Source organism: Montipora foliosa, chromosome 1, assembly GCF_036669935.1.
Source record: "Montipora foliosa isolate CH-2021 chromosome 1, ASM3666993v2, whole genome shotgun sequence".
In the NCBI taxonomy this organism is placed as follows: domain Eukaryota; kingdom Metazoa; phylum Cnidaria; class Anthozoa; order Scleractinia; family Acroporidae; genus Montipora; species Montipora foliosa.
Window position 1 is genome coordinate 50850038 of NC_090869.1, and position 7500 is coordinate 50857537.

Genomic DNA, 7500 nt, shown 5'->3' on the forward strand with positions numbered 1-7500 from the left:
AGGTCCTGCTGCACGACTGCAGAATGGCTACAACATAACATCGGCCCTCTCAAGCCACAATGCTTGCTTTTGTTTAGACAGGCCTCATAGTGTTTGTTTCACTATCCTTGCCGTCTCTGAAACATTTCTTTCAGCACATAATAAAAAAATACACGGACTTTTGTTGTAGAGTTGTATATTAATTATGCATTCGCTTTCACCTTACGTCGATGGCAGCGTTAATTTACAAGTGCATGAGTGCCATGTACAATTTTCTCGTGAACGAAGCACAAGTGTCCCAGTTGACGATTTGGACTCTCACGGCAAATATACTGTCTGTCAATAAAGGTTTTGGCACTGAAGGTCCTGCTGCACGACTGCAGAATGGCTAAACCTCAAGCATCGATGCTTGCTTTTGTTTAGACAGGCCTCACATTGTTTGTTTGTTTGACTATCCTTGCTGTCACCGAAACATTTCTTTCAGCGCATCAGAAAATACACGGATTTATGTTGTAGAGTTGTAAATTAATCACGTGCATTCGCTTTTTTCACCCTACATAGATGCCAGCGAAAATATACAAATAAAATGAATGTTTATTTAAGCGGTGCTTTCCTGAAAAATAATCGAATGAAGTTCATTTGGTCTATTGCTCCCCTCTTTGATTTGAAATTCTGCCTCATTCAGCAGGGGTGTTTCTAAAACGAATCTTATCAGTCAACTTTATACTGAAGGCATCACTGACCACATGATCGACTCGAGCAACTATGCCGCCAACTGATGTGAATAAATTTAAATTAAGGCCTCGCGTCACGTATTTGATCAAACATTGCAGACAAACCGGTAACGGAGCAACCTGGCCCATCAAGAGTCATGTATTAGTCAAGTATCGGCAGATATCTTACTTGAATAAAAATATTCAGTTGTATGTTAAACAGGGTGGCAAACTTCACGCTATAGTGCTTTCCCCCGCGACACGATATGCCCATAATCCCGATTTGTTAAAAGCGGAGAGTCTCAGTTCAAGAAATTGTCGAGAAAAAGTAACGTAGAAGAAAATTTCGCAATACTCAACTGTATCCTTTTGAAAAATCAGCCTCAACTTTGTGTTTACGGTATAATATGGGTGCCAATTCCTGGAGGCGGTGCAATATTTTACGAAGCGAATCCTTGACGTAGTTCTCGTGGTGTTAGTTAAATATTATTTAGTGATTTACATAGTAAAGCGCTTACCTTAATTTTACATATAATTACAACTGTTCGTAAGCCCACGTTTCGCCGAAGTTGAAAGCTGTCTCGGAGGTGTATGAGCAGATCCCTTTGACTCAGTCGCACCGCCCGCTTCAGTCACGCAAGCGAACCCACGGGAGAATGTGTCCCGTCAGGAGGGCTTAATAGAGCCAATATGTCAATAAGGCAAGCTTGCTCAGCGGGGTGGTGGACAAAAGACAGACCCAAGTCCATGGAATGGACTACCGTACCCAAATGGACTACCCTAAAAATGGACTAACTCCTAAAAATACCATTTCAAATGAGTACTGTGATCCCAGGACCGCAAATGATCCCCAAACTGTACCGCAAATGATACCAGGACTGCAAATGATCCCCATATTGGACCGTAAATGATCCCGGAACGCAAATGATCTCATTTTGGACCACAAATGATCCCGGAAAAAAAAATGAGGGATGGCATGGAGGGTGGAATGGTCTGGATAGAGAATTAATGTGAAGAGCGCTTATTTTTATTAAAATCGCTTTAAATCATGCATGGCTAGGAACGGGTTTCTGCCTCATTATAGTTTAAATTTTGCCACATTTAATTATCGGATACAATCATCAACAACTAACTTGGACGCAATAGCCCTTTTCACGGTTAGTTTTTCTCATTTGCATTACAATATAATCTCTCGTGGATGCAAGGCAATTTTGGGTTAAAACTACAAAATAGCCTAAAATTGCCCCACATACATGCTAGATTAATATATTGTAATGCAAATGAGAAAAACTAACCGTAAAAAGGGCTATTAATTCTAAACCGATTGTGACCAGGGGCCCGCTTCTCGAGAAGTCGATCGATGACTTGTAGCATGTTTTTTCGAGATAACTAAAAGCGGATTGTGAAACACTTAAACCCTCTCCCTTCTTGAGATAAAGAGGGAATTGTGACATGTGAAAGGTTTAGGGACTTTCGAGAAACGGGCCACTGATCTTTGACGAGGCGAAAAGGACGCCACCCGGGCCCGGCTAGCAACAATCGTAACATTAATAACTAGAACGCAATGTTTTAGCCTATAAGCTTTGCTTCAACATGCAATACTGCAGTTTTGCTTTTTCCCACATCCTTGACTAAGAGTGGTCCAGTAAATATGAACAACTATTACAGAAAACGCTATCATTTGCGTAGACCTGCAATGCTCCACCGCTCTTAAATGCATCTTGTGTGTAGCACTCGAATTTTCTTCCACATTTGAGACAAATCTCTTCTGTTATATTTCCTTCGCTGTATTTTTGCTTTAATTTCTGAGCAATGGCTAGCTGGGGATTCTCAGCAGCTATTGGTTCCAGGCTATGGTAATGCAGCTCTGCTTCATGGCCAAGTAAGGCCATATCCCCAGTGGCTTCGTTTTCATAACCAGCTCCGGGGTGGATAATGTTCAATCCCGTTTCTCCTAAGCTTGACACTACCGCCACCGGGATTTCAAACATGTTAATTAGGCCCCATAAAGCAATCAAGTCACCCCATTCACCATCCATAGCCATCCTTCTCAGATAGGTATCCCATGCTCCGTGTTTGATAAATTCTCTGAAATGAGTCCCGTTCGGGGTTGTTGAATTACTACGGAGGTAATTTACCAAGTCAAATCGCACTTTTGTGGCACTTTGCGAGACCCTTCGGAGGCGTAATAGCTGGTCATTCATTACATGGAATTGACAGTTCCCATCTTTGGGGGCTGGAGGCGGGACAATATGTTAATCCTCCCTTTCCTTGCGGACTGTAGGCCGAGCTTTAACTATGCGTTTAGCACTTCACAAACAGTCTTTACATGTCCTTACCACTCCCTTAAATTCCGGACCTTGATCGCTTTGCAAAATTTCTGGGAGGCCGTGCTCCATGTAAATGTCCAAAAGATGCTATGCCACTTCACTGGTCTCTTTTGTTTGAAGAGGACGCAAGAAAAGAAATCTACTAAAAACGTAACAGACATTATGTACGTATATGTGTCACAATTGTAAATTAAACGAGGCTTACCTGTAAGGTGAAGTTTGATTGAGGTTCTATCAGGTCATCACAGCAGCAGAGATTACATGAGATAGCGCATGCGTGTAGCCAGTCAATATTTAACTACTGAGTGTCCATATCAAAAAATGAACATAGTCTCAGTAGGCCCATAAGGAAAACTGGACTAGCCAGGGAGGGTAATAATAGGGTGGGCATGTAATCTCTGCTGCTGTGATGACCTGATAGAACCTCAATCAAACTTCACCTTACAGGTAAGCCTCGTTTAATTTACAATTCTACCAGGTCATCGCAGCAGAGATTCCATGAGATTTTAAAGCAATATGGACACGAAGATATAACACCCATATAACCACCAGAATGTGTAACACTTTATTATAGTGAAAACTGAACATAACATAAGGTTATGTAGAAGGGTCTACTCTCCTGGACTAAAGCCAAGAATAGCCTGGCCAAACTTAGACACATTACCTTCAATGGGTTTGTTATAAAACTTACGGAAAGTACAATCTCCTTTCCAGGAGGCTGCTTGGAGAATAACATCCAAGGGTACCTGACATGAATTTGCTTTGCTAGTAGAAGCAGCTCTAGTGCTGTGAGGCTTGAAAACTGTAACATCAATTCCAGACTGAATCATAACAGCCTTAATCCAAAGAGAAATGGTGTCCCTTGACACCGCTTGAAAAGGTTTAACAAAACTAAGAAACAACCTAGTTACTCCACCCCTATGAGGAAGGGTGCGCTTAATATACTCTGTAAGAACTGAGTAGACACAAACTCTGTTGTCTTCCTTAAAAGCTGGAAGAATGAGCTCAGGCTGTTTTCTGCCTCGTGTATTGGAATTGTATTGATTGAAGGGGCGCTGGCTGCGCCCCCCTTGTGATAAAAAAGGTTTTGATGAGCCTTTATACTTCTAAGAAACTGATTTATTGGACCTTGTGAGTTGTTTAGCTGCCTTGTTACTCTCTGTGACAGTTTTGAGCCGTTCTGTGAAGTCATCTCCAAAAAGTTCACTCCCAATAGGGTGCTTGTTGTTACACAAGGCCTTATAGTTGTCATCCAACTCTGTTTTGAACATATCACGGCGACAAATGTTTAAGCTGTGATTTGCTGCAGCCACAAGTAGGAGAGAATTTGATAAGCCTTCCCATAAGGCTTCTTTGGTAGGCATAACAGTTTCTGAATCTAAGGATTCGCCTACCTTCCCTGTCAAATCAGCCAGTGGAAATAGTCCCTTTACCAGGGTGTCCTGTAAGGCTTGTAGCCTGGAATCCATGCTACGTGTCTGCTTCTTAGCAATGTCCCAAATCTCTGGGTTGACACGAGTTTAATTTGTGTAAGCAATTTGCTGTTTGACGGTCTGTGAATGTTCTCTTTCCGCCTCTTTATGGCTTGTTCATTTAGACCACTAGCGAGTATGTTGTTGAGCACGCTTGCGATTTTTTCAGAGATCGCTGGCCCCGTCACTTCGTCCTCTGTCACTTCAGTGACAAGAGAATCCACCTTGCTGTTAGAGGCGGTTGTTGATTCCCCTGTCTTAGGAGAACTGGACTGTGTACCCAAGTCAGATTTGGGTCGTTTACTCGGAGGTTCATCGACCTCGTGTTCGCCACTATCACTGGCGCTTTCGACCGAGGCATCCTCGTCCTCGTCGTGCACGAGTGAAGCATCGTGAGCTTCTTGTAATGTTTTTACCACAGGTGCCATATCTTGCACGAGCCCCATCAAGAGGTCAATCTTGTTGTGGAGCGTGGTTTCTTCATCCGAAGGCCTAGAAGTAACTTTCAAGCTCGAATTCGCGCCACAATCAGCGGCGGTCTTGGACGCAGGCTGTTTCCTTGTCCCCGAGTCTTTGCTTCCACGAGAACTCTCCGGCGGAGAAGAGGATGAATCTTTCGTCAAATTCTGCGAATTTGACTTGGTTACGTTTGACCCAGAGGTCGCACTGAGTATGCCATCGAGAACGCCGGAGCCCGACGTAGGCATATTGTGAATTATTAAAATTACGGCAGAGAAAACTTTTGCTACGCAAAAGAGTTTTGAGGAGTAAACGGAAGTATCTGATGGTAGGATGAAGGAACTGAACACCAGGTTGTCCTGTGCTAAAAGACCAGCGTGGTCAATATGGCGACGCAAGCACAAAATTGACTGGCTACACGCATGCGCTACCTCATGGAATCTCTGCTGCGATGACCTGGTAGAATCTATATTGCCTGGCAAGCTAACCATACTAACAAGATCCACTTGATGCCTTTGTTGTATTTTGGATGCTGTGATTGGTCGGAGAGGCGCCTTATTATAAAAAGGGGTCTCACTTTTTGTTGCCGTTTCGTAGAATTTAGATTGCGTTGGATAATTCGACGCGATAACCCATAGTAGGTATGAGACATTTGTCTGTTTAATTTTTGCGCCTTCACCTTTAATTTCGTGGTACGCGGAATTCACAAGCTGAAAGACCTCTGACCTTTTCACTACGAAGCAATTATTTTTCTTTTCGACGATTCGTTTCTTTTGCTGCCCAACTATTGGATCATGGACTTCTTTTAGGTCATGGACATCACTTCTTAACACTCTATAAACTCGTTGCCCTAAGCCTTGGTCACCTTTCTTAGGCCAGTCGAGAAGTGATTTTTCACCAGAAAATATACTGAAAAGAGCATCGTACACTTCATCATCCAAAGGCAGATTTTTTCTCGTTGGCTAGGGATAGAAAGTTGAATTTGTTAGATTTCTTAAAAACTGTTCCTTTTCATTTACGGGCAAATAACAGGTGTCGGTCTAACGCTAGGCTCGCTGAAAATGTTGCGCATGGTTTGCAGCCGCTCATGCAACTGATGTTTAGGAGACTGTCAATGTGTGCGTACAAAGCTCCAAACCTACCTGGTTTTTTCTTTTCTCTTCTTGCTTTTTCTTATCATCAACATCGTCAACTCCAAGAACATTCTCAAATTTTACCAATGAAGACACAAAAGTGATCAGAAAAATCAGTTTAGCTATTTCGACGAGTGCTTGGAAGGAGCAGCTCATTAAATGGCATCAAATGGCACTCGCCAGAGATACACGTGGCAATTCTAAATTCCAATGAGAATTTCGGACTCTGTATGTCGGTAACGTAACTGAAACAAGTCTGCCAGATATTTATAACTTTTTCAGTAAAAACTGAAATGGCAATTTTAAAGGATGAATTGTCTTGAGTTTCCAAGGAAATGAGGTTGTCGTGTGTTTGCTAGAGTTGTTCGAATATCCCAAGGTTTTGTAGTAACTGCTCACGCGTGTCAATACCAAATATCGCAGAATCGAGGCCGCTGGTAGACCCGATTTTTCTAGGAAGATCGAAAGAGACTCTGCTCGCAGGGTTCGAGAAACGGGCCCCTGGTCACAATCAGTTTAGAAATCCGTCCAAGTTAGTTTTTGATCATTGTATCCGATAATTAAATGTGGCAAATTTAAACTATAATGAGGCAGAAACCTGTTGCTAGCCATGCATGATTTAAAGTGATTTTAATAAAAATAAGCGCTCTTCACATTAATTCTCTATTCAGACCATTCCACCCTCCATGCCATTCCTCCCTTTTTTTTGGGATCATTTGCGGGTTCAAAATGGGGATCATTTACGGTCCTGGAATCATTTGCGGACCCGTACAGTACTCTTGAAAGAACTGAATTGATTATAAAATTATACTTTCATTGCACAGACCTATTTTCGTGCGCATGGTAACATGCAGCTAAATCCAAGAATTGCACCGGTTTCACTTCACTTACATGATGTAATCGGCCATCACAACACCAACATTATCGAAAGCTAACCTTTTTAAAATGGCTGCTTAGACATAAAAACTGTTGATCAACACTGTTTAAAATGGGTGTTTAGGCTTAGGTAAGCACTGTTTGAGACGCAGTCTACATATAGACCAATAGTACTCATTTGAAATAGAATTTATAGGGTAGTCCATTTGGGTAGTCCATGGACTGGAGGTCAGTGTTTTGTCCAACACCTGCTGGGCGCGAGCACAGATCGGGTGTGTCGCGACATGTGACGAATAGGTTTTTTGCCCTACGTCTATGAACGTTTTATTTGACAGCTGTCGATTGATCTGGAAGCTGGTGTCCTCATTGAAAATTCAGATATTTGCTCCTGTTATGAGGATCATAATTATTTTTAGTTTATCTGTCATGCAATTCCAGAAGGGCCTCTTTACACGAGCCCGGGTTGGACACCGACCCGTGTCAGTTCAGCGTCGAATTTTACGTTTACACGAGCCCGGGCTGGGCGAGGGTTGGGTCA

General features: G+C 42.5%; 1 protein-coding gene and 1 pseudogene across 2 annotated transcripts in view; both read right to left on the reverse strand.

The window, feature by feature from the left end:
• LOC138000605 (solute carrier family 22 member 15-like) overlaps window positions 1-1350 on the reverse strand; it is a 32810-nt gene extending 31460 nt beyond the window's left edge. The window contains exon 1 of one of the 2 annotated variants that reach the window (XM_068847147.1): window positions 1211-1350. The gene's annotated coding sequence lies outside the window, so the exon portion shown is untranslated. Of the gene's footprint in view, window positions 1-1052 lie in introns of both variants that reach the window. The other variant, XM_068847154.1, reaches the window with a different exon arrangement.
• Window positions 1351-4128: 2778 nt separating this feature from the next.
• On the reverse strand, window positions 4129-5201 carry LOC137970912 (uncharacterized; annotated as a pseudogene).
• Window positions 5202-7500: the final 2299 nt, after the last annotated feature.